This window comes from Macadamia integrifolia, chromosome 6 (genome assembly GCF_013358625.1).
Source record: "Macadamia integrifolia cultivar HAES 741 chromosome 6, SCU_Mint_v3, whole genome shotgun sequence".
NCBI classification, from domain to species: domain Eukaryota; kingdom Viridiplantae; phylum Streptophyta; class Magnoliopsida; order Proteales; family Proteaceae; genus Macadamia; species Macadamia integrifolia.
This window is the reverse complement of record NC_056562.1, coordinates 11,538,095-11,565,368: the sequence shown is the minus strand read 5'-3', so window position 1 is coordinate 11,565,368 and position 27,274 is coordinate 11,538,095. Positions and strand designations below refer to the sequence as shown.

The 27,274-nt window shown below is 42.0% G+C and overlaps 1 pseudogene; it reads right to left on the bottom strand.

Annotated features, from left to right (window-relative positions):
- LOC122082065 lies at positions 1-26,550 on the bottom strand (annotated as a pseudogene).
- Between the last annotated feature and the right edge of the window lie 724 nt (positions 26,551-27,274).

The following is a 27,274-nucleotide window of genomic DNA, read 5'->3' as shown; positions in this document are numbered from 1 at the left end:
TCAGAGAACAGATAGAAACTCCCATGGACAAGGCCAATGCCCCTCAACATGTAAGGATAGAATAAAGAAACTTCCCTTGGACCATTTCATATACACACGGTGGTCCTCTCCAATCATTTTAGAACCAATAGAGATAATGGTATGATGAAATATAAAGTACCACTTCCTAGACGATTGTTTAAGGCCATATATAGAACGTTTGAGACGGAAGACTTGGCGCTCTTGTCCTTTGGCCTCAAAACCCACTGAATGATCCATAAAAATCTCCTTGTCTAGTTCTCTATTGAGAAATACAGCTTTAACATCCATCTGAAAGAGTTTCAAACTCAATTTTTCGATAACGGCTAGAATGAGGCGAATTGAGGCAATTCTCACCACTAGGGAGAAAGTCTCATCATAGTCTATACCCTCCTTCTGAGTATAGCCCATCGCCATAGGGCGTTCCTTATACTTGTCAGTTGAACCATCCACCTTGCATTTGACCTTTAAAATTCATTTGTTTCCAATGGTCTTATGCCCAGGAGGTAGGTCAACTAACTCTCATACTTGGTTTTTTACTTATAGAACTCAGATCATCCTCCATAGCAGCTTGCCACTTATCCTTAGTAGGTGAGGAGAAAGCTTCTTGTAAAGAAGTAGGCTCATCCTTTGGAACACAAATGAGAGCTTTCCCTTCAATCTCAAAACAATGACTAGAAATATTCCCACGAGTGCTCCTATATTTGAGGGAATCATGATGACAGGAAATATGCCCACTAGGCTGATGATCAGTCTCACTTTCTCTAGCGATTACAGGATGGGTTAATTCCCCACCCTTGCCAAGAATAGGTGAGATGCTTTCCTCATCCTCTATCTCAAAGAGGTCAAGATCCTTGCTAGCATCACCAATGCTAGGAAAATCTATCTTAATAAAGTCGATATCCCATGACTCTATCTCAGTCATTCCTTTGTCAAGGTGTTCACCGTACATAACATAACCCTTTGAGCTGTCGGAATATCTTATAAAGATGTGTTTCCTAGCTCTAGGGCCAAGCTTCCGAAACTTATGGGAGGTGCTATGAACATAACATGTTGATCCGACGGTCGCATATGCTCTAAATTTGACTTTATGCCCTTCCATAACTCATAGGGGGTCGAAGAAACTGATTGTGAAGGTACTCGGTTAAGGATGTAGACAACAGTTAGAAAAGCATCCCCTTAGAAAGATATCGGGAGGTTAGCTTATGCCATCATCAACCTAACTATATATAAGAGTGTCCTATTTCTCCTCTCCGCTATGCCATTTTTCTGTGGAGTGCGAGAAATGGTTAATTTCCTACGAATCCCCTTCTCATAAAATTCTTTAAACTGGTCAAATAGATACTTGCATCCCCTGTCAGTGCACAGAGTTTTTAAACTCTTACTTAACTGATTCTCAACCTCTGCTATGAAGCTTTAAAGCAATCCAATGCCTCATAGTGGTGAGCGATCAAATACACATAACCGTATCCCGAATAATCATCAATAAATGTGAGAAAATAAGAGGCGCCATGGCATACCTTTACATTCATATGTCCACAAATATCTGAGTGGACAAGTTCTAGAGGCTTGGTAGCTCGGACTGCCTTTCCAAAAGGCTTCGATGAGCCTTATCTGCTAGACAGGCTCGCACATAGAGAGGTTGACTATAGCGAGTGGGCCCAAAAGGCCTTCTCTAGCTAACCTAGTCATCCTATCTCGCCCTATCTGTCCCAATCTAGCATGCCATGTAATAGATTCACAATTATCACATGTATTAACTACATAAGAAATAGATGAAGCACAATCAATTAAATCTAATTTAAAAAATCCATTAAGTAAGGATCCACGTCCAATAAAAATACCGCTCAAATAAAATTCTAAAGTGCAACCATTAATATTGAATGAAAATCCTAAAGGTAATAATAGAGAAACTGAAAGTAGGTTATACTGAATATCCGGTGCATAAAGCACATCGTGAAGAAGCAAGGTGCATCCAATACGCATCTTGGGTTGATAAGTACCAACTCCTTGAACTGCTACACTAGTACCATTCCCTATGAACATGTTCTAGGATCCAGCTGAAATTCTGCGATAATCTACAAAACCCTCTCGATCTGGTGCTATATGTTTTGTTGCTCCTGTATCCACAATCCAATCAGACTGTGTATGGGCAACCAAAACATGGATAGAAACATATGTACAGGGAGAGTGGGATAGAAATGGTATTGGCTTTGGCTCAGTGCAATCATGAGTGAAATGTGCCATCTTTTGGCAGTTGTAGCATTTGACCTTGGATAAATCAATCTTTCCGCCACGCATACCTCTTTTGTGCTTAACGTGCTTGACTTCTAACACACCCTGCTACACATGCATATGGTATAGGCATGTCGGCACTGGATACCTTACAGTACATAGTTAGCCTACTTACCCCAGGATCCTACTCTAGGAGAGTCTACAACACCACATCCGACATGTTATATATGATCAAAATCAAAATATTTCGTAGTGGATAATTAAAATCAAGTAAAAATAATATTCACCCAGTGCATCTAAGTGATATAGATAGCATATGTACCAGAAATTCAGAATTTACATACAATGTTCCATATATTACATTAACCCAAGTATCCAAAATATATGTATAAAAAAAGAATTTCCTGCACCTGTCAATCCATCAAAAACTGGTCTTTTCCTCCATCCTCATATATATACACAAAAAGAATCACAATATCAGATCTCAACTAAACTGTCCACCATATACACAACCATCGCACTCGCAATCAGGTCCATAACTGAAATCATCAATATTCGGAGTACATGCCAACTGATCCAAAACCATACATAATGCTCAATACCAGTAGAATATAGGTGACTACTCTCCTTATCTATGGATCAAGGAAAAAATAAGGGGGGTGAGCACTGGTAATGCTCAGTGAGGGGTGGGGGAGAAGAAACACACGCATTCATATGTAATGCATACTCCACAAATAAGAATGATGCTTATGAGTTTAGTTATTTAACTATTCACATTCCCTAGTCCATTATTATGTCTCATCACCTATAGGTATAATGCTATGCAATAGAGGTGGCATTCTCTACCCTATATGTTGGGCCCTTAGGAATACAAGCTCATTGCAGGCAGGAGCCAGCTGGTCCAGGTCAGAGCCACGGTCCCTTGGCTAACCCCTAGATGGTAACCCCATAAAATAATCAACAGGCATATAGTACGTCGTATCCTATCCAAATCCATAACTAATATCACACACACATCACCAAGTGCACTGCTGATCAGGCAGCCACATCTATCGGGATTAGCCCATACCGAACCCCCTACAGATAAGGGGTGTAGCACTTGGGGTTGTGATACCCAGCCAGCATAATAGATGATTCACAATCAATTCATCCATATTACACATGCATATATGGGCACCTTCTCGTGACCCATCTCACTTACCTTACCTTCCATATTTCCATTACCATCCTTCTCATCATACCACATACATAGAAGTAATAAAAAAATATTTACATATGATAAATACAGATGCATGAACAACAGTAATAAACACACCAAAAGAAATAAGATAGAGGGGCACCCACTCACCTAGAAAATCTGACTCAGTTCCCACTTTTCCAAGTGCTGAACTTGTTCCCTCACGGTTAGATGGAACTCCTAAAATCAAATTATAGATACATATTTATTAAAATATACTTGAGTCAATTTTACATCTCAATTCAAGTCACAATGTATACCCCTATCATACAAACCCCTTCTTAGACTTACAATTTGCTGTCAATGTCTAAGAGCAAAAAGGTCTTTGGAAGCCTAACTGGCTAGAGACCCTGGCCCGATCGACCGGCTGGATGTCTCCCATCGGTCATGCCATTTCTGTAGAATTTCATTTTTTCCTGCTCTCACTATAGGTATCCTCCAAGATTTCGATTTCTGTTATCTCATTTCTATATTGAACCTTTACTACAACATCACAATGCTACATTTCATTCACTACTCAACAAGTTAGTTTTGATTAATTACACAATTTCAGCAATAATTCCCAAAATCATCTCCATAATCTCAGAATTTCCACTCATATGTATGAATTAACATCAATTACCTTGATCTAAGTCTAATCTAAAGTTGCATGCATGTATATCTTCACAAATTTTACTTTGCATGTGAAGGATTTGGCCTTAATTACTTTACATATTCCATTATAGTCTTTAGAGAATAGAATAGAATGAGCGATTTCATTTCTTCTTCTAAAAATTTTCTGTTTTAAAATCTTGGGTGAGAATTCTCACATCCTAACCCCGATCGGTCATGGTTCTTGGAACCATTCTTCTAATTTTCATGGTTCTTCAGTTAATCCAACAAAGAACAGTAAGAATTAAACTCCATATATTTAGATTATGGCTGAAATTCCAGATTTTCTTCCTCAAACAGAATCTGTTCATTCCCTTTCCGATTTCTGAAAAATTCCTTTTACTACAGATTAATATAGGTGAGTAATGTGACTTACCTTGTAGCTGAATCTTCTAACCAGATCCTAAGAGCAGAAAGCTCCTCTCTAATCTTCCTCTCCTCTCTTCTCTTCTTCTTCTTCTTCTTCTTCTTCTTCTTCTTCTTCTTCTTCTTCTTTCTTCTTTCTTCCTCTTGCTGTCCAAATGAGTGTAATGTGAGAAGAGCGGTTGGTGGTGGATCTCTTATAGCCCCACTAACTGTTACACCCGTGCCCTAATCTGGTCTAATTTGAACTATGTGACAAGCCTCAGATCGGAGATCAGAAGTACGACCGCGTTTTGGCTCGCGGCTGCACATTGTTAAGGGGGCAGAGATGACCCCACATGTTCATGCATTGGGTGCCTATCTAACTAGAAGGGATTTATACCTTCCAATTCTAGATGATAAGTGACCTAACTCCCCACACTTGAATTCCAACATGCATAAAAAATTACCGAAAAGCCTTGGGCATGTCCGAGGGGTCCAACACAAACATATCCTAAGGTCCACTTAAGTTATAAGTTAGGTAATGAGGATTCAAGTCTCATTTCCCTTGTGCTCAACATAGGAGAGGAGAGAAAGAGAAGAGGAAGGAAGAAGAAAGTTGGAGGCCTACCTTGGTGCCGGCTGCTGCCTTGTTGCCGGAATCATTGTCAGAGGTAAGTACAACCACCCATACAACTCTCTCCCATCATTTTGACCTAAGTAGGGCTAGGGTTAGATGGGATTTTAGTGTACAAACTCTATTGGGGTTGGGGAATGTGTGTTGCACCTCCCCGATGTCATTGCCAAACTCAAACCAAGCTCGGTGAGCTTTGACAACAAGAAACACCAAATGGCCACTTAAGGTTTTGATCATTCGATCGACGTATCTCCCAAACAGCTCAGTGGAATTGGTATTTTCTTGGATTTGAATGATGCTAGGAACATCCCCTACAAACTCCATGGAACAAATCCCGATGATTGGGCCTGAGCCGAAAAGCCCCAATTCGAGTTGGACCTTTCTATGTTACCACCGGAAATAAGGCACAGGAAACATTGTAGCTATTTTCAGTGGGTTGTTTCTGATGGACAAATGAGCCTTAAGTGCTCTCTATCTTCTCCACCTGAAACAGGACTGATATTTTTGGTGGAAATACCCTGTTTCTGGTGGGTGTTTCCGGTGACAGTACTGTCACTTGGGGACAATGCTTGTACCCTTTGTGGGTGACCTGTGTGGATCCCTCTCGATGTTCTCAATGCGTACTGATGTATGACTCCTTTTGTTTCTAGGATAGTGACATGCATGTGCCCTGATGCCAGAATTGATTTGATCGATCGGTGGCTGTACTTGAACTCGAACACACTCGATCGTAAACCAAGTGAGGGGATAGGCTGTGTTTATTTCTTGAATGTTTATTATTATTATTAAATTTCTCACTTGCTTAGAATTATATGTTGAATTGTAATCGCTCAAATACAATGATGATACGTTACATTTGTCATTTTACGATCATGATGTGAACTATATGGAGATGTATGACGGGATCCAGTGTGGTTGAGGTGGTACCGGTACCGTGGTCGTTGTGTGTTTGGTTGTGTGCGAGACAAAATTTGATGTGGCCGAGGTAGTGTTGTGCTATGATTTTCGTGTGTATGTTGCATTCATGCATTAATTATGTGCATTAGAGTTAGTTGTAGTCGTGGGTTGCACTTTGTAGCCAAGGTCTCGCTGGTATCGTATACTCCGGGACTGCATTTGGAAATGGATGTGCTTCGTAGCTGATGATTGGTACCGGTGTCTTATAGTCTATACCTAACTGTGATATGTATGCTAGATTAGGTAAACGGTCTCGAGTTTCACTTTGTGGCCAAGGTCTCTCTGGTATCATATACCCGGGACTGTATTTAGAGATAGATTACACTTTGTGGGCGAGGTCTTGTTGGTATCGTGTAATTCATACTAACTATATCACTATGAAGGCATGTAGCATATATGTGGTTAGGTATCACTCCCTATGCTACAAACCCTTGCCAACAGGGGTTGAGGTGTTGGATAACCCATTGTGGTATGTTCGATGTGCCTTTTCGAAATGCCACACCCTCGTGTAGACACCTAATTTTGCTACCCTCCTCTGGCTATGATGAAATATGAATCTTGGACGCGACTTACGACTTTCGCTTTTGACTTCTAACTGACAGAGATGCTAGTGAAAACATTCTCCTACCCAAAACCTTAGAAATCCTCGTGTGGGAGGGAAGGGGTCCAATTTTGAATTTTCATATATGAAGGGATCCGGTCAAGATGACCGTACAGATGGATAGTGCTCGAAAATACAATTTCGATGATATATGGTATGGAAAAATCAGACTGACGGATCTTTGGTAATCATTCCCAGAAAATCATGTTTTTTCATGCGCATATCGCTCCTTCTCGCACATATGCCACACACATGGACAGTCCTATTGGAAACCTAGAAAAATTCAGCACCTAACCCAAACACCCTAAAATTTCATCCCCAACCTACCCAGATAACCCCGAAACACTTCCGGGTCTGAAACCCTAGAAATCCCCATGTGGGAGGGAGGGGGTAAAATTTTGACTCTATATATGAAGGAATCTGATCAAGATGACTGTACAAATTGATAGTGCTTAGAAATCTGATTCCGATGATATATGGTATACCAAGATTGGACCGACGGATCTTCGGTAATCATTCCCGAAAAATTATGTTTTTTTGCATGCATGTGGCGCATCCCGGCCCCGGCAGGCCACCCAACCGGCCGGCCCAGCCAAGCCATCCAAGCCAACTAGCCTAGCCAACCTAGCCAAGCCCAGCCTAGCCACACACCTGTGCACAGGCCTGCCGCACACTGTGAACGGGCCGACCGCATGTTGTGGGTGGGCCTGGCCGCGCACATGTCGCACCCTGTGTGCAGCCCTGTTGCATTGTGTGTAGGCCCTGCCGCACATGCACACTGTGCCCGCACACCATGCACACCTGGCCCACACAACGTGCACATGGCCTGCACACCATGCACATTGTGCCTGCACACCATGCACACAAGGCCCACACACCGTGCACACATGGCCCGCACACCATGCACATGGCCCGCACACCCATGCATTCGTGCTCCCGTGACATCATCCGCACCCCTGGAAAAATTTTCACTCTCGCTTTTCAAAAACTACCTTTTCCTACCAAATTTTCTCTCTCCTCTCGCTTTTTCAAAAACTGCCTTTTTTGGTAAAATTTTCTCTCTCCTCTCGCTTTTTCAAAAATTGCTTTTTCTAGCAAAATTTTCTCTCTCCTCTCGCTTTTTTGAAAACTACCTTTTTTGATAAAATTTTCTCTCCCCTCCTACTTTTCCAAAAACTACATTTTCCAAACTTTATCTCTTCTCCCACTTTTTCAAAAATCACCTTTTTCCAAGCTAAAATTTCTCTCTCTTCCCATTTTTTCTGAAAACCCCCTTTTACCCACTGGACAAAAGCCCTCCCCACCTATTTTTGCCTTCAACCCCCCTTTTTACACATTGGACAAAAATCCTATCTCTTCACTTTAGGCAAGAGCTCCCCTTTCTTCCACTGGATAAAGGGATTTCCCCTCCCCTACTTGGTTGAAGAAAAACCATAAATACCCCCTCTCCCCTAGGAAAAAGACACCAACAAACACCTAAATCCCTTTCAGAGCGAAATTTTCCTCCTCTCCCCCCTCTGGATTTTCTTCTGATCTTCGAAGCGATCTTTGTCATGATCCGAAAACTCATTCGGGTCTTCAAAGTATTCTTCGGGATCTTGAAGATTTTCCATCCAAATTCTTAGTTAGATCCAATTTTTAGCCAAAAATAGTATGTTCTTGAGCCACCTCCCTTTGTTCTTGAGCCACCTCCCTTAAGTGTTTTTGAGTGTTCTTGAGTGTTCTTGAGCGTTCTTGAGCGTTCTTGAGCGTTCTTGAGATAAAAACCCCCCCTTTGTTCTTGAGATAAAAACCCCCCCTTTTTTTAGGTTCTTCGGGTCTACGAAGAGATCTTTGTTAAGATCTGAAACTCTGTTTGGATCTTCAAAGTGTTCTTCAGGACTTTGGAGTTCTTAAATCCATTTTTAGGTCATCCCATTTCTTTAGCCTTTCCTAGCTGAAGCTCTGTTCGAGTGTCCCTAGAATCTTTTCAGGAATAGCTATTCCCAGCGGAAGCTCTGCCAATGTGCCACCTCAACCAAGCCCTCACTCAGTCTATCTCCAGCGAAAGCTTTGCCGGAGTGCCACCTCATCCCAAGTCTAGAAATAGCCTTCCCTTGCCGAAGCTTTGTCTGAACCAAAGCCAAAAAAAGCCTTCCCTAGCCGAAGCTCTATCCGAATCTAAATCCAAAAGCAACCGTTCCTAGCTGGAACTCTGTTTGAATACCATCCCAATTAGCATCTCTCAAAAAAGGAAGTTGGAGGTCAAGACCATCTTCCCCTGAGCCGAGAGAACATAAAAGACAGCCTAAGCTGGTACCAATTAGGGGCCCACCCCTCTTGACCCGAAACAGGGGTCAAATTTCAATATAATCTCTTTCCTCATTCAAGCATAATGTAAACATTTAATAAGCCTTGTTTTAGTGTATATAATAGTTTGAATTCAATTAATGTATATATGTGTGATAACTTAGCCATACATGTGGAATAGTAATAATTGTGAAAAATATTCGTTATCAAGCATCTAGAAGGAAGACCGGTTGAACCGGGCAGATTAGGTGCCTAACACCTTCCTAATTCTGTAACTTGACACTTACCCTAAACCTCTAGACCAGACCAAATTTTGGGCCCTTTTCTCAGGAATTGGGCCCACCCTCGGGTCCTAGGCCCATAACCTTAGGTGGCGACTCTAAACCCCATTTGTATGATCCCGATCCCCTAATTGGACCATCATCAAAACCCCCATCTCAAAGGATTAATTTCACACCTTTACGAAATAGGACTCCACGTATCTCCAAGCGACGATACGACGGTACGGGGCCCTCAAGTGAAGCACACATGACTCAAGTCACCTCTCCCCCTTGCCACAAAGGTGAAGAGAGAGAGAGGAGAGAGGATGGGGATCCACCTCCGGCCGTTACCCTCACAGTGGTGACTCCACTGAGGACAAATGTCAAGCTTCCGATACTAGATGCTACCTTTAAATACAAGAACATTTTCCACCATATTTGTTTGAAAACGTGTTTGGCAAACCCCATGTTTGTAATTGTATTCATTGACCGTATCATGCCTCGTGCTCGAAGTGAAATCATTTGACGAGGGACTCCCTGTCATACCCGCACCCTTGGGGAGGTCAGCACATGTTATTGAGAGTTCTGAGAGCAAATGATACCCGCTTCCTGTACAAGAATGAAAGGTATCATCAAATGGCTAGGATGTTGTATTTGTGCCAACACCCTCGGGAGGTCCGTGCAATTTATAGCATTCTGAGATCGAATGCATCATCAAATGGTGAGGATGTCTGAATTTGTGCCAGCACCCTCTGGGAGGTCCGAGCACTTTATGGTATTCTGAGATCTAATGATGGTTACCCTACATTACACTTTGCACACAATCACTCATGGTTCCACCACCCCATGGCCAATTGCTTAACCTCGTGTGTAGTCACGAGTAATGGGCAAAGAAGTCACCCCCTTGATCTCGTACCTATGGGTATATCAAAAGGGCCACATACCTTGCGTATGTAGGTCCTGTCAAGGAACCCTTGTTGGTCCTATTGCATCCACCGTATGTTCGCATCATGTAGAAAATAGATGAAGAAGCACCACAAGCTAATTGTAGAACGTGTTTGCGGTCTTGAAAAGGAATGTTCCTACACTATATTCCCATCGTAAAGAATTGCTTTCCTAAAGTTGGTTTAGGATAAAAGGTGTCCCTCCTCCTTAAGGAAAAAGTCCAGATTTGTGATTCAGAGGCAATCCCGCCAGAGTCATGTGAAGCCCCGAGAAGTCCCAAAATGAGGAGGAAGGACACCTAGTGGGAAAAGAGAAAGGAAAGCATGACTTTATTACATGAATGTCTTATGAAAATATTCTTGACAAGCCATTTGTATGAATCTCCCTCTTATGACACTGGGTGGACAAGGGGCGTCGAAGTCTATCCACCCCTTACCATTAAGCAGACTAACTTTAGATGGATCATTGGTTAATAATCTAGTGAATGTGTGAACAAGGGGTGGGGAATTCAAGAATCCTAAAATAAACCACTTTTGGTTCAGGCACAATTCCTCATCTTAAGTATTCTTCGCAGTCCCTTTGGACGCATCAGGGTAATCGGTTGACTCGCCTTAATCCAGAATCACCTCCATCATCTCTTAAAGATTGTCTACTACCAAGTGATTACAACCCAATAAGCATGGATCCACCCAACATGGAAACACCCGAACAGGCTTGGGTCAGTCCCGTGGAGACCTTGCAGACAGAGAAGGCTGAAGTCAAAAGAGGGATAGCTCAAATACTGCATACACTTCGGAACCCTCCCAGAGCTGATCCCAGGAATGAGCCAGCACCAGCAATAGGAGATGTAGATCAGAATGGAGCTATAGGTCATCGTGGGAATTCTTCCTGAGTCGACTCAGGGGAACCAGAGCATGTCCAGCCAACCAGTCAAAGAGGATCTTCACTTACCTGTCCCAATGGTCAACGAGGGGCCTATTCCAGGGTCCCTCCTCCTAGGGTAGTGATCGAAGATGAAGAAGAGGAATTCATAGCACACGTCTGCTTTGAGCCTCTAGAGATAGAGAAGGAAAAGAAGCTCAGAGAGCAGTTAGAGAACTTGGAGAACATGATTCGAGTAGGAAAAGGCTCAAACGGCCAAACAGTGGATTCTGAGGAAAGAAGTTTCTTCTCTGGAGTAAGAATTCCAAAAAAATTCAAGTGGTAGACTGATTGATTTGATGGGTCAAGAGACCCCAAGGCTCATCTCAATGTCTTCCTCAGTATCGCCAAGTTGTGGCAACTTGCAAATAACCAGATGGGGCAAGCTTTCATATTAACCCTATCGAGACCACCATTGAGGTGGCTCACACAGTTGGAGTAATCACACACTCAGAATTAGGCGAGGGTAGTAAAGGCCATCACCGAATAGTACTCATACAATATTGAGGTGGATGTAAAACGTTGGGAGCTTGAGACATTGAGACAGCAACCTAAGGAAGGATTCACCGCCTTCTTGATGAGATTCAAAGAAAAGGCCACCAAGATGGTAGATAGGCCTTCAGAAGCAGAGTAGGTAGAGATGTTAATAGAGAACTTGTCAAAGCCCTATTATGATGTTCTTTACTATCAGTATTTGTAAACTTTTGATGCCTTGATAGCCACCGGCACACGAGTGGAGAATAAAATTCTGAGAGAGGCCCAGTATTAAGGATCCTCCTAAGATGCAAGCAAGAATACTTGAGTAGGAAGGAGAAAGGGTCCAAAAACTAATATGGTAAGTGCAGTTCAGCAGTTAATCTCACCAGCCACTTCTTCACAGCCCTTCGTAATACAAGTGGATGCACCCACCCAAAAGGCTCCTTGCCCAAGAAGATAATTTTTTGATCTGGGAATGCCCATAATGTTAGCATATGAGAAGTTAAAGAAGCAAGGATTGCTAGGGACAAAGGCTCCAAGAGTGATCAGCAACCCTCCTCCAGCTTGGTATAGGGATCATGAGTATTGTGCCTACAACACTCAGAAGGGGCACAATATTGAAAGATGTTTGGGTTTACAGCATGCAATTCAAGACTTGGTAGACAATGGAACCATTGAGGTTAAGATCAAATAGCCTCCCAATGTCAATACCAATCTACTCCCTAATCATGTGAACAATTTGGATGAAGAAACTACAGAGAGTGACCCCACTCAACTCATTATACCTAGAGCTCGGAAGAATCACATGAATGCCCGTGCTTATAGGAAAATCATGAGTCAAAGGGCTAGAGTCATAAAAACCCCCCAGAAGAAGAGAATCATTAGAGGAAGAGTCAGAAGATTGGGTGCCCCCTGTCCATCCATCCTCATCAGAAGAATCTACTGCACTAATTACTAACCTCCACCACATTATCAGCCTCCACCATATCATCAACCTTTCCCCCACCATCAAAGTGGAGGAACCTCTTCATCCTATCACCCCCAATCTTTATATCCTACCTCTCACATTACATCATCTTCATACCATCCCACTTCATACCCCTCATCACCCTTATACCAATCCCATTCTCAAGGTTTGCTGTATAACCCAAAAGAAGGATGGACGGATGGGTATGATTGGAAGGATATACTTGTACTACCAGATTCCCCAAAGATGACTTCATCAATAGGGTTAGTAAATGCATTGGGGGAAGATTAGGAGAGTGATCCCACTTCTCTAATTCAGCTTACTGTAACTGAAGACAATCTAGAGGTAATTGAAGAGATTACAGTTGATCTTCTTAGAGCAGTAACCACATTGGCCATAGGGGAGCAGATCAAAGAGTACACTCCCTTAATCCACAAAGGAAGTGACACAGATGATGATGAGTCAGGACTGGTCCAACTTTGTGCCAGTAATGATAGGATTAACCCTATGGAAATCTTTTGGTCCGTACGCTTTGAATACTATGAGCGTTTGGATGCCGAAGAATTTGATGGTCTTGCGAAATCTGATGAAGAATCAAGGGGGAGTGAAATTAGCAAAGAAGAGGATGATGACGATGACGATGAGGACAAAAATTAAGATGAGAAAGATGGAGATGACTCTAAGGATGATGGGTATCCAGAATGGGATGACTACCAAGGGCCTTGGTACAATAATTATGATGATGAGTCAGAATATTACTCACCAAAACATCTAACATATTTCTCAGTCTATGCCATTGGCAATGATAACCAAATAGCTGATCCAATAGGTAGCATTTACCCTTCCCTATGTATGGAGGGAGATGATTCTACATCAGATTCAGAGAATGAGGGGGAATCAGGAGAGCCAATGCAAGTTAATATGGGCAAACAATACTCCACATCTGAGTTGGAAGAAAAACTATGTGAAGTGTATTCCAACACATTGAGGATGCAAGAAAGGGTAGAAGAAATTGACAAAATGTTGGGGGAATAACTGTTAGTGATCTTTACTACCAGGAGCAACTGGATGATCTGGAGGAAATAGGACCAGATGACATAATCGCAAAGGCAGTAGACGTTGCATTCCAATAACTTTCTAATGCAGTCAAGAAGCTACGAGCCAGGGCGGTGGATATTTGTGGAGGTCCTTGACTTCCCACTCCAAGCAGGGATAGAGAATCAGAAGAAGACAACTCTATGGTGGGGTTAATCATCCTAACCAACAGTGATGATGAAGATAGTTATCTGAATGAGATTATTACGAAAAAAAACCAATCAATATGATGGAAACTAGAAGTGGGAAGGACTACAAGTGCAAGGCTCTAGCAGTAGAGCAGCCAAGGGCCAATGAGGCCGAAACTAGCAACGTAAAGAAAGAGCCAGAGAACCTTGTCTTAGCTCAACTCAATAAATCTTAGGAAAAAATCTCCATTTGGGGATTGTTGATGGTGTCCCCTTCACACTGTGAAGCAGTCTTGAAGTCTCTCCCTAATGTGTAAGTGTCGATCGAGATAGATCCAACGCACCTCACACATATACTAGGAGCAACATATGCAGTGTAGTCTCTGATGTTCTCGGATTCTGAGCTCCCTAAGGAAACCCAACACAATCAGGCTCTCCATATTACAGTTAAATGCCTTAACAAAGTGGTTCCCTAGGTTCTTGTTGACAATGGGTCCGCTTTGAATGTGCTACAAGTGAGATCAGCAAAGAGTATCGGTGTCAACTTGGAAGAAATGAGGCCAATGACCCAAACCATAAGGGCATATGATAATACCAAGAGGAATATCCTTGGCATCATTACCCTTGCTGTAAAGATTGGCCCTGTGAAGTGTGATGTTGATTTCCAAGTCATTGATATATCGGCAGCTTTTAACATGCTCTTAGGAAGGCCTTGGTTGCATCCTACGAAGGCAGTGTCCTCTAGTCTACATCAAAAAATGAAGTTCATTCATGAGGGGAATGTGGTCTAAGTGGCCGGAGATCCTGAAGTGGTTAACACTTTGGCCAAAATTGAAAATGGGGAAGAATAAGACTAGAAAGTCCAACTAAGTGGCTTTGAAATAGACATCACTTGCGCAGCCATTGCCAAAGAAGCTCCAAAGGAGAAAATCCCAGCTAACTATGAAACCATCTGGAGTCCGCCAATGAATCAAATGATGAAGAACATGTAGTACTTTTCTGGCATGGGGCTTGGTAAAATATCACCAAGGAGTTCCAAAGCAGCCTAGTTTGGCTGTGAACAAAGGAAAGAATGGCCTTGGGTACACTCCTCTAACTGTCAAAGGGCAAAAAGTGTTGAGGATAATTAAGAAGACCTCCATCACTTACTACCCTACTCTCAATGGGTACTTCGTGAAAAAAGAAGAGGATTTCCCCTTTTGTGGAAGTGTGGAGCCATGGTTTGATGAAACCGCCACCAAGATGCAACCAGGACTTGAAATTTTCTTCCAAGATGAGTTCGATTGGGTGACTTATAATGTGGAACAATAGAAAATGCTAGTCAAAGAAGGTGACCTAGACAGTCACATCATTGGGATAGTAGAAATTGCACTGATTGAGACTGGGTCTTCCTCTAATAATCCTACAACATAGATCCAATCAAAGGAGGCACCTAGTCCTCGAGTTCTCATGAAGAGAGAATGGGAGAAGAAGATAAGGCTCACCTAGAGTCTGCCGCTTCCCATTGATTTGAAAGGTTTTATTTTCTCTCTCCTACAAGAGCTAAGAGCCCAAGAGTTGCATAAGTTCAAGCCCCATATTTTCAAAGGAAGAAGTGTGTATGCAAAACAGAGGTGAGCACAAAGGATGATGGTTTGTATGTATTGCTCCTTAACCAATTGCAATGGGAAGGCTCGTGAAGGTGGTCAAAGATGTGACCGAGGAACCAGGATGGCATCCTTCAGAAGGCTCGAAAAGATGGACTCCATAAAAAAGGGATTGAGCAGCCTTCATCGATCTTCACCCCTCAGAAAGTTTGGTTTCCGAGAGCACGAGATTGATCAGTTGGTATTCATGAAGAAGCAAGTACCTGTCCAGAGGAACTATGACGCCACTAAAGAAATAGCAACAACTTTCTCAGAAGGTGAAGAAGGCCCTTTTGCCACATCTCCTCGTCCATCAAGCCACTGAACCACTTCTGAATTGGACAAATATGGGGGAAAACTTCAAGTTTGCTCATGCTTTTGAGTCAACTAGTCTGATTACCCTTGGTGAAAGAACCAAGCTAGTTAACGAGTCTATAGTCGAATCTGTTGTTTATGATCATGTGTTAATCTCCTCTTTTGAGAAGAGTCCAAAGTCCTTGTATGACGAGTCTGTTACTCCTTCTTTCTTGAATGAAATTTCTGATTCTGAGTATGACTTGCCTCCTTTTTCTGATGACAATCATAATAAATATCAAGAATTAATAAAACAATGCAAATCAAAGAAATCCCAACACATCCATGAGGATACTCGGGTTATTAATCTAGGAACCGACCAATGCCTTCGAGAGGTAAAAATTGGCACTACCCTTGATGACGAAAAAGCAGAACTGATGAGAAATCTTCTGAAGGAATTCACCGAGGTCTTTGCTTGGTCATACGAGGATATGCTTGGTATCAACCCCAACATCGTGCAGCATCGATTGCCGACTCACCCTAGGGCAAAGCTGGTAAAACAGAAGCTCTGAAGAATGTGGCTAGAATGGAGTGAGAAGATCAGGGAAGAAGTTGTGAAGAAATGGAATGTGAGGTTCTTACAAGTGGTAAAGTACCCCCAATGGTTGGCCAATATTGTACCAGTACCAAAGAAAGATGGAAAGGTACGAATGTGCGTAGACTACCGAGATCATAACAAAGTAAGCACTAAAGATGACTTCCCATTACCTCACATTGATGTATTGGTGGATAATAAGGCAGGGCATGCTTTATTATCATTCATGGATGGATTCTCGGGATACAACCAAATAAGTATGTACCTAGAATATCATGAGAAAACAGCCTTCACCACTCCATAGGGAACCTATTGTTACAAGGTGATGCCTTTTGGACTGAAGAACACTGGGGTAACCTATCAAAGAGAAGCGATGGCCATATTGCATGACATGATGAATAAAGATATGGAAGTCTATGTTGGTGACATGATAGTAAAGTCTAAAGATCGGCAGGGGTATATTCCCGCTCTAAGGTAATTTTTTGAAAGAATCAAGAAGTATCAGCTAAAGTTGAATCCTCAGAAGTGTGTATTCGGGGCAACAATGGGAAAGCTGTTAGGCTTCTTGGTGAGTGAAAGAGGCATTGAAGTTGACCCTATCAAGATTAGGGCAATTTAGGAAATCCCCATGCCTTGGACTGAGAAGTAAATACGAGGATTTTTAGATCACATCCAATATATTAGTAGATTCATAGCTCAGTTGACTACAATCTGTGAACCAATTTTCAAGCTACTGAAGAAGGATCCGCCCACGGATTGGAATGAAAAATGCCAACAAGCCTTTGATAAGATCAAGGAGTACCTTATGAACCCACCAGTATTGACACCACCAGTGGAGGGAGAACCACTCCTGTTGTATCTGTTTGTGGAAGAGTATTCCATGGGCTCTTTGCTAGCCCAGAAGGAAATGAAAAAAGGGGCAGAGCACGCCATATATTACCTCAGTCAACAAGAAGTTTCTGGAATATGACACCCGGTACACATCTTTGGAAAGAACTTGTGCTGCGTTGATTTGAGAAACTAAAAGGTTATGACACTACATGGTTTCCTATTCGGTGCATTTGATCTCAAAGATGGATCCCATCAAATATCTCTTCGAGAAACCGACCTTAATAGGAAGGATGGCCCGTTGGTTGCATTTGTTATCAGAGTTTGACATCACTTATGTTACTCAGAAATCTATCAAGGGGCAAGCCATAGCCGATCATTTGGTTGCCTACCCCACAGAAGATGGAAGGTCCTTGGATAATGCTTTTCTTGATGAAGGAATCACCACAATAGAGGAAGTAGACATAGTTAATGAATGGTAGTTATTCTTTGATAAAGCAGCCAATCAGAAGGGATGTGGTGCAGGAATATTACTTGTCACTCCCAATGGTCTTTATTTACCTTCGTCATTCCGCCTCGACTTCCCATGTACCAATAACATTATTGAGTATAAAGCTTGTGCTTTGGGGCTCAAAACTGCTTTAACCATTGGGGTGAAAAGGATCAACGTTTACGATAATTCATCCATTATCATCTATCAGACACATGGAAAATGGAAAACTAGAGATGAGAAGCTGAAGCCATATCAAGAGCATCTAGGAAGATGTGATTGAACACTTTGAGAAGATTTCATTCGAATACTTCCAGAGAGATAATAATCGGTTTGCTAATGTCCTTGCAACCTTGGCTTCTATGGTAGAGTACAACCCTATGGCTAGAGTCCGACCATTCTTGGTAGAATAAAGAAGTAGGCCCATTTATCAAAATTTGGTGAACTCTCTCACTGTAGATGGTCGATTTTGGTTCGCTTATATAGTGGATTTCATCAGGGAAAGAAAGTATCCAGTTAAAGCAACTAACAAAGAGAAGAAGTTTCTGAGAAGATATGCCACCTAGTTTTCAAGAGAAGTTGTTATACAAATGGTCCTATAACGGAATAAATTTATTTTATGTATATGAGGAACAAGCTACAACCATCATGGAAGAAATTCATCAAAGTCTTTGTGGACCCCACATGAATGCCAAGATGTTATCTAAGAAGATCCTCTGGCTAGGATATTACTAAAACACAATGCAAGTAGATTGCATGGACCTCATCAAGAAATGCCACAAGTGTCAGATATTTGCTAATATCATACATATCCAGCCAACAGAGTTGCATTCCCTCAGTTCACCTTGGCCATTCTCCACTTGGGGCATTGATATCATTGGAAAGGTCAACCCTAAAGCATCAAATGGCCACTAATTCATCTTGGTAGCCAATGATTACTTCACCAAGTGGATAGAAGCTCAGTCCTATGCAATCCTCACATCTGCTAAGGTGGCCAATTTCATCCAGAAAAACATCATTTCCTAATATGGAGTACCTCAAGAATTGATATTATATCAAGGATCCCACTTCTGGGGCAAGATCGAAAAAATCTGCACAAAATTTGGTATCAGAAGGCATTGCTCTACCACTTACAAGCCGCAAAGCAATGGGGCAGTAGAAGCAACTAATAAGAATATCAAAATCATTCTGCAGAAAATGGCAGAAACACATAAGGATTGGGCTGATAAGTTACCCCTTGCATTATGGGCATACCAAACTTCCATACGATCTTGGACAAGGGTAACTCCTTTCTCTTTGGATATGGGGTTGAGGTGGTTCTACCTATGGTAATCCTGGTACCATCCCTAAGGGTGCTTCTTGATAGTCAGCTACCTAAAGGAGAGTGGGTGAAGGCCAGACATGACGAGCTCAATTTTCTTGATGAAAGGCATATGAAGGGCATGGATAATCTGAAGAAGTATCAACTGAGAATGGCCAGGGCTTTTAACAAAAATGTGAAGCCCCGCCACATAGAGGTGGGTGACCTTGTTCTTTGAGAACAAAGATCCCCAATTCATAACCCAAGAGGAAAATTCAGGCCTAACTGGAGTGGCCCATTCACTGTCAAAGAAATTCTACCAATCAAAGCTGTGAAACTCGTAGATCACAATGGCGAAGAAATACCCGGACTGGTTAACATGGATCAACTCAACAAATATTGTCTGAAAGGGTGAATTACCTAAACTACGTTAGACCTGATTCCTTTCGAGGGATACGTAGGCAACTTGATATGTGCAAGTGCGGTCTCAACTGTCTAAGGCAATAAATTGGTTCCTAAATTAATAATCAAAGTATCGTAAAAGATCATCATAGTTTGTGTCCCCCAAGAATTGCCATTTGGCATGAAAGGTCATTAGGTATCTGTCATCCACCCATTGGCCAATCACTTCTTACCCAGGATTGTGTCCCACAAAAAATGCCATTTGGCATGAAAGGCCATTAGGTATTTTTCATTCACCTATGGTTCGTCCATTCTTATCCAGGATTCTATCCCCTAAAACAAAATCACCACCCGGAACTGGTTTATCAAGGCCAGTTTATTCTCCATCCTTGATCAGTCACAGTCAAAAGAAAAAAGAAGAGCTTGATGCAACAGTGGTAAAGGCTTGTTTGAATCATAAGCCAATGAGTAATGCTTTGATAAATCATCATATCTCATTGTTTGTATTGGTTTCAAGAAAATTCATGGGCTTGTTGGATAAGACGTTGAGGAAATGGACCTTGGACATAAATATGAGGGCACCAGGATTGCTAGAATCCATGAATGTGTCATTTCTTGGCTAAGTTAGATGTGTGAAACTACATCACCAATCACTCCAATAGGTGCCTCAACACTAGGATGCCGACATGCATGTATTTCGGTTTGGATTAGCAAAGATCTGCCAAACTCTTGAAGAATTTTGGATTTGTATGCTCTCTCCACCCAAAGGCAGTTTGTTCCAACTCTCTTTGAAGAAGGATTGCTTAAAGGAAATTCAGGATTTCTTCAGATGGAAAGAAGAAGAAGTAAAGCAGTTTGATAGGTATGGGAAGATCGACATTCTGAAGGTGGCTCAGATCTTCATCCAATATCTACCAATAGGAGGAATCCATCAGTAGCAATCCTTGGATACTTATTTACTTTGCATAATAGCTCATTATGTTCTTTGTACTCCCGGGCATGGTGCACCATCTGTTTTGATTGAGGTAGTAAAATAGTTGAAGAAGGGATGTGACATCGTCCCTACGGTTCTTGCAGAAACCTTCAAGGGATTTGATGACATGAGCTATGGCCATAAATTTGGACTAGACCATTATCAGGGGAGTCCTACTATTTTTCAGATTTGGCTCCTCGAGAAACTGAAGCTCACCATACCATTAAGGGGAAACCCACTCGGAGTTTTTTGTTACTGGGATAAAAGAGAAGTTCCAGAATTCGGCCTTATCACAGATTGGAAAAGGTTCTTACAGGAAAGGGCTATGTAGGAAATCACATGGAGGTGCCTAAGGAAGCCACAAGAAGATTTTCTGATGAAGACCCCTGGCCACAACTATGTCAAACTGATGGGATTGACACACACGTCCATTTATTTGCCTATGTACATTAGCCGACAATACAGGCTCGAGGAGACGGATCTAGGAGAGTTAGTGAACTTTCACCCACCTCAAGAATTGTCTCCCCACCTTGTTATTCATTTATCCCGGTTGTGGTAGGAAAGTGGTCCCCCTTTTCATGTAATTCATTTGGTAATGGAATGAGGAAGCATTTAGATTTTCGTGTTATTCCGATTATTCTAATTATGACATGAGTTATGGAATTGATTGTGCCTAAGCATTACAAGAAAAAAAAAACAAAAATAAAAGAGGAAGAAAGATTCTCTTTTGTGCCAAAAGTAAGTTTTCATAGAGATGTTGAAATAAAATAATGAACAAACAAGGGGAGCGAAAAAGAAAAAAGAAAGAAAATATCCATGTGTTTGTGTTTACAGGAAATGCAGGAACAAATCCCTATGGGTCAGAAGCCTTCATCTAAACTGTACTCTGAACCATCCTTATGAAGCACCGGGGAGTCCACAGATGCTACTCCAACCTGCTCTAGCATCTAAGTTAGGTCCTCAATCAGTGTACCCTACTGAGCATTCTCCCGATCCTTGGCAACTATCACCTCGCACAGGCCATAGTGTATCCTCCTAATCTCAGCATAGATCTCCAGGGACACCTGAGAAAGAGCATATCAACCAAAGGAAGTTGAGAGTTAATTTGAAGGATGATCAGATACTGACATAATCATAAGGAATAGGCAGCCCAAGGGAAGCGTCTACATCTGTGTTAGGCTCTAGAAGATGAGGGAGACTGGGGTTGGCTGCATTGGAATAGGTCCAAGTAGGGAAGCCACGAAAAGGGATGTTAGCAACTCTGAGAGACCTACCAACACTGGTAGAGGGCCCTACTTGTGAAGGATAGGTAGCACTGGCATGCGACCGAACAATAGAAGGATCTACATGTCTCACTCTCCCCTGAAAGAACATCAGTCAAGACCAGAATAAAGAACAATCTACAAGAAATACTCAAGAAAGGGCAACATACCACTGGACCATTGGAGCCTAGAGGGGTGCATACTATCTCCTCCTCCAAGAAGGCTCTGTAGTCCCTATTCGAATCAAGAAAAGAGTCTTCCCATACTCCGTTAGCCAAGTACTTCATCTCGTCTTTAGGGACAATCTCTGGATAATGCATAGTGGATGGAGGAAGACTAGGAGAAGGACGTGAATCAATGTCAGACCACTATGGTACTACTCTCTCTCCAAAGTACCAGGCATGTCCCTGGAAAAGAACTCGGTTTGTAGACAGTTGAAGAACTTAGTCGACTCTCTCAGAATCCAAAAACACTAGGTCATGGAATGGTCTCCAAGTAGCCTTCAAAACTAAGGAAGGGTAAGTACAGCACCAGGAGAATAGAATTTCAATAGCATACATAGCATACCTCAGTGAGATCGTTCAAAAGAGAACAATCGGTGGTCCCCAGAGGATGACGTCAGGCCCAGACCACCTGGTTATCTCCCCATTTTGTGGCCAAGGGGAAGAGGAATGACTCAGAATCCCTGAGTTTAGGGGCTATGGCTCCCAGCCAGGGCTATTTCAAGAAATCAAAGTAAGAAAGTGTAGACCAAATGACTAAAAGAAAATAGATATGAGAAGGAAAGTCACCTGGATGATGTAGCCTGTCCCCTTGAGGCCCCTATTCCCATAGGACAACAGGTCCAAGGACTGCAGAAGATATGCATAGGTGGCTCTGCCCCACTCCCAGGTATCTACTATGTGAAGATTGTGGAGGAAGAATGCCAGGCGGATATCTACTCCCCCTCGGAGGTCATTAAAGAGGCACTGGCCCACGGAAAACAAAAGGAAGGAACGTGCTATCTGAGACATGTTACCTGGATTCTCCCCCAAGCCAACTTTCCACCATCGAGCACCAACTTCCCTAGGCGGATGCACATCTGGCTGGCTTTAATAGTGATACTGGTCATATCTGTGAACTCCTCGGTAGTCGAGAATCCTATAGTTAGGGTCATGGTTCTACCCCTAAATGGAATGTGCGTCAAGGCATAGAAGCACATAGGTGTAATGGTAATCTTGCCTGCATGAAGGTGGAAAGTGTGTGTACTCAGCCACCACCGCTCCATCAGGGCCCCCACTAATGTTGGATTAAACTTCCGGGTCTCTATAAGGGTCAGCCGGCATATATAGGTATCATCAACCATCTCCTTCACCCTGTAAGAGAGCATCATATGCCAGGACTGAACCATGTTTGGGTGGCTATAGGAGGACAAGGTAGGTGGTTCCTCCCCCTCATGCTAATGGAAACAATAAATAAATAATATAAGAAAAGAAGCAGGAAAAACAATACAAAACAAGAATAAAAGATGATCAAAATAAGGAATGAAATGTAAAGACTTACCCAGGAACCCCATATGGAGTGGCAGATATGTTTAAAAATGTATGATGGGATTCAATGTGGCCGAAGTGGTAGCGGTATCGTGATCGCCATGTGTTGGATGTGTGTGTGTGTGAGATGGAATCCGACGTGGCCGAGGTGGTACCGATGCCGTGATTACTGTATGTATATTGCATTCATGAATTGATTATGTGCATTAGAGTTAGTTGTAGTCACGGGTTACACATTGTGGCCAAGGTCTCGCTGGTATCTTGTACCCTGGGACTGTATTTGGAAATGAATATGCTTTGTGGCTAAGGTCTTATCGGTGTTACGTAGTCCATACTCAACTACTATTGCATGCTAGATTAAGTAAACGGTCTTAGGTTTTACTTTTTGGCCAAGGTCTCTTTGGTATCGTGTACCTGGGACTGTATTTGGAGATGGATTACACTTTGGGGCCGAGGTCTCTCCGATATCCTGTAATCCATACTAACTGTATCATTATGAAAGCATGTACTATATATGTGGTTAGGTATCACTCCCTATGCTACACACCCTTGCCAACAGGGGTTGAGGTGTTGGATAACCTATTATGGTATGTTTGATGAGCCTTTTTGAAGTGCCACTCCTGCGGTATGATGTGATTCTTGTCGGAGGAGGAAACCTGTCCGACGTGACTGATGTGTTATTGATACCGTGATTGCCATGAGGGGCTTATCAAGGGTTTGATGGGTGACCCATGGAAGCATACGAGGACCGATAGTCTTCTATTCACGGCTAGGGTTTGTATCTCTGCGTAGTCGATGTAGTTTCTGAGACGAGGGATACAACCTAATGCCCGTAAAGCATTTACTAGACTTAGTTTGTATTGTTAGGTGGATAATAAATAAATGAACTGCATCACAAGCATCATTGACTATGTGTTTAATTTCCGTAATCATGAATTATAAATTATTACTACTATTGTCTTGCTTGGTGTGCTTAACCCCACCCCTCACTGAGCGAGTTGGAAAGCTCACTCTACGTATACACCCCCTTTTAGATGATGATGCAGGTATCGTGGTGTCAATGGTGGGTGACCCAGTATCTTCTGGGTAAGAGTGTGTAGTGAGCCATAAAAGCGGAGGAGCACGATCAGGACTGTGCTTGGACCACTATGCTTACACCACACTGTGAGATTGTACATTGTATTTTTATACTGTTGGATATAGTTGTGGATTGTATGTTTTCTTGAGATTATATTATATGTCATGGATGAATGTAACAGAATAACTTGGTTATTGCTATTATATTACCATTAGATGTTTACCCATTTTAGTTATAATTCCACTATTATACTCTGATTTCACTACTTATGTTGGTTTGTGATGTGAGATTGTGGAAATGTCAAGGTACTGCTATTAGAGATCCTGGTAGGTTTGTAAGACAAGTACATGTCTTACTCACACCGCTGGTATTCCTAATGGTAAATTGGGTCTACCGGGAGTGGGGTGTGATAGATATGGGTCATCCCGATAAAAGTACTTGACTTGAGAGTGAAACCTCTTTTTGTATTGGGTGGACCAATGATTGGGTGTCACACTTGTGACTAGGTAGTTGACAATGTCAGCGTACCAAGGTTCACTAGAGATGGTCAACAGTTGTTCATTAGGGAAAAGCTCATTGATGGAACAATTCTCATCCTTTGAATTGGGCAGACAGGAGAGGTGGCTTGCTATCAAATTTTCAATACCTTTCTTCTCCCTAGTCTCTAGGTCAAACTCCTGAAGGAGTAAAACCCAACTAATCAGATGCGCCTTGGCATCTTTCTTACCTATAATATATCTAATGTCTAAATGATCTGTATAAATTATCACATGAGAGCCAATGAGGTATGATCTAAATTTTTCCAAAGCAAACACAACAGCCAAAAATTCTTTTTCTGTAGTGGTGTAATTCAGCTGTGCATCATTTCGAGTTCTACTTGCATAGTAGATCACGTGGGGCAGCTTATTAATCCGTTGTCCTAGGATAGCTCCAATAGCAAAATTAGAGGCATCACACATTTTCTCAAAAGGTTCACTCCAGACAGGAGCTTTGATAATGGGAGCTGTAGTTAGAACCTTCTTCAGATGCTCAAAGGAAAGTAAACATTTAGGAGAAAAATCCAAGGATTGATCTTTAGCTAACAAGCCAGTCAATGGCCTAGCTATCTTACTAAAATCCTTGATAAATCTCCTATAGAAACCAGTATGGCCAAGAAAATACCTAACATCCTTTACAGTCCTTGGTGGTGGAAAATGAGAGATGAGATTCACTTTGGCTCTATCAACCTTGATGTCCTCCTTAGAGATGACATGACCTAAGACTATGCCTTCCTTCACCATGAAGTGACATTTCTCCTAATTGAGAACTAAATTTTTAGCTCTACTTCTTTCTAACACTAACTTCAAATGGTGAAGACACTCAGAGAAGGGGGAGCCATGTATGGAAAAGTCAACCATGAAGATCTCAAGGAAGGTCTCTACCATATCAGAGAATATTCTCATCATGCATCTCTGGAACATGGCACAACCCAAAAGGCATATGCCGATAAGTAAAAGTTCCAAAGGGACAAGTAAAGGTAGTCTTACCTTGGTCTTTTAGAGCAGGATTTGGTTATAGCCAGCATTAAATCTAGGAAGCAATAATACTCATAGCCAGCTAATCTCTCTAACATATGGTCAATCAAGGGAAGGGGGAAATGGTCTTTCCAAGTGGCCACGTTGAGTTTACAATAATCAATGCACACTCTCCACCTAGTCGGAAGACCAATGGGAATGAGTTCATATGTATCAGACTTTACCACAGTGACTCCAGATTTCTTAGGCACTACTTGTATTGGGCTGACCCATTCACTTTTGATCTGGGATAGATGATTCCATTATCAAGACACTTGAGGATCTCCTTTTGAATGGCCTCCATCATGACAAGGTTGGCCCTCCTCTGAGGTTTTGTGAAGGTTTTGCATCCTCCATGAGATGAATATGATGCTACACAAAAGAGGGCCTAATTCCCTTAATATCAACCATGGTCCAAACAATGGCTTCTCTATTTTCTCTCAACAAATCTAGTAACTTTTCTTCCTGCCTAAAGTCTAAATCAGATGCAATGATGATAGGGAGATTTCTATCTTCACCTAAGAAAGCATACTTGAAATTTGAAGGCAAAGGCTTCAAATCAAGCTTTGGGGGCTCCACCATTGATGGCTTAGGGAGGGATTGAGCCAAAGTCCCAATAGGTTATGTATAATGTTGTAAGCTCATGACATCAGTGAAGAAGACATTGTCCTCTATATCACCTAGCTATTCTATGCAATCCTGGAAAACTTCATCAAAATTGATGTCAAATTCAGTTTGGAAGGAATTCGAGAAGCATTGCAACGTGTGAACATTCTCATGGGTATTGGGTTGCTTACCCAACCTGAAGATGTTGAAGTCCACAGAGGTGTTCCCAAAGGACAGTTTCATTAGACCATTCATGCAATTAATCAAAGCATTGCTTGTAGCTAAAAATGATCTACATAGAATGTCATGTATCTAGTCTTTCAAGTTTATTGTAGGCTGGGTGTCTAATACCACAAAATCTACAGGGAAAACAAACTCACCGACCTTCATTAATACATCTTCTATCATGCCCTTGGGAGTTTTAACTAACCTATCTTCCAATTGGAGTGTCATATATGTTGGTTTCAACTCTCCTAGCCCTAATTGATGGTACACTGAGAAGGCAATAAATTCACACTAGTAGTACCGATGACACATGAGCTGGTAGGGCATCCAGGGTCCACTTAACGATTGCCTGCTGGGACAAAATGGAACTTACATTGGCCGTCAAGAATGCTTTCTTGGGCACATTGGTAGTTCTCTTCTGAGTATATAGGTCCTTAGGCACTTTGGAGCAAGAACCTGAGAAATGGCATCTAACAAAGGGTTGTTCACTTGAACTTGTTTGAGCACGTCCAAGATTTTATCTATGGGTGCTGTTTTCTTGTTGCCTAAGAGTCTTCTAGGGAATGGGGCTTTAGGGACAAAGACTCTTTCTTGTTCAACTACCTCTTCAGATTTATCTTGTGTTGGAGTGACAGGTAGTTCTTCTTAAAAGATGGTACATTCTTCAGATGAACCTAGCGTGGAAGGGAGTGTCTCATTCACCTTAGTGGACTGCTTTCTAAGAGACTTTGAATTTGGCACTTGTAAATCATCC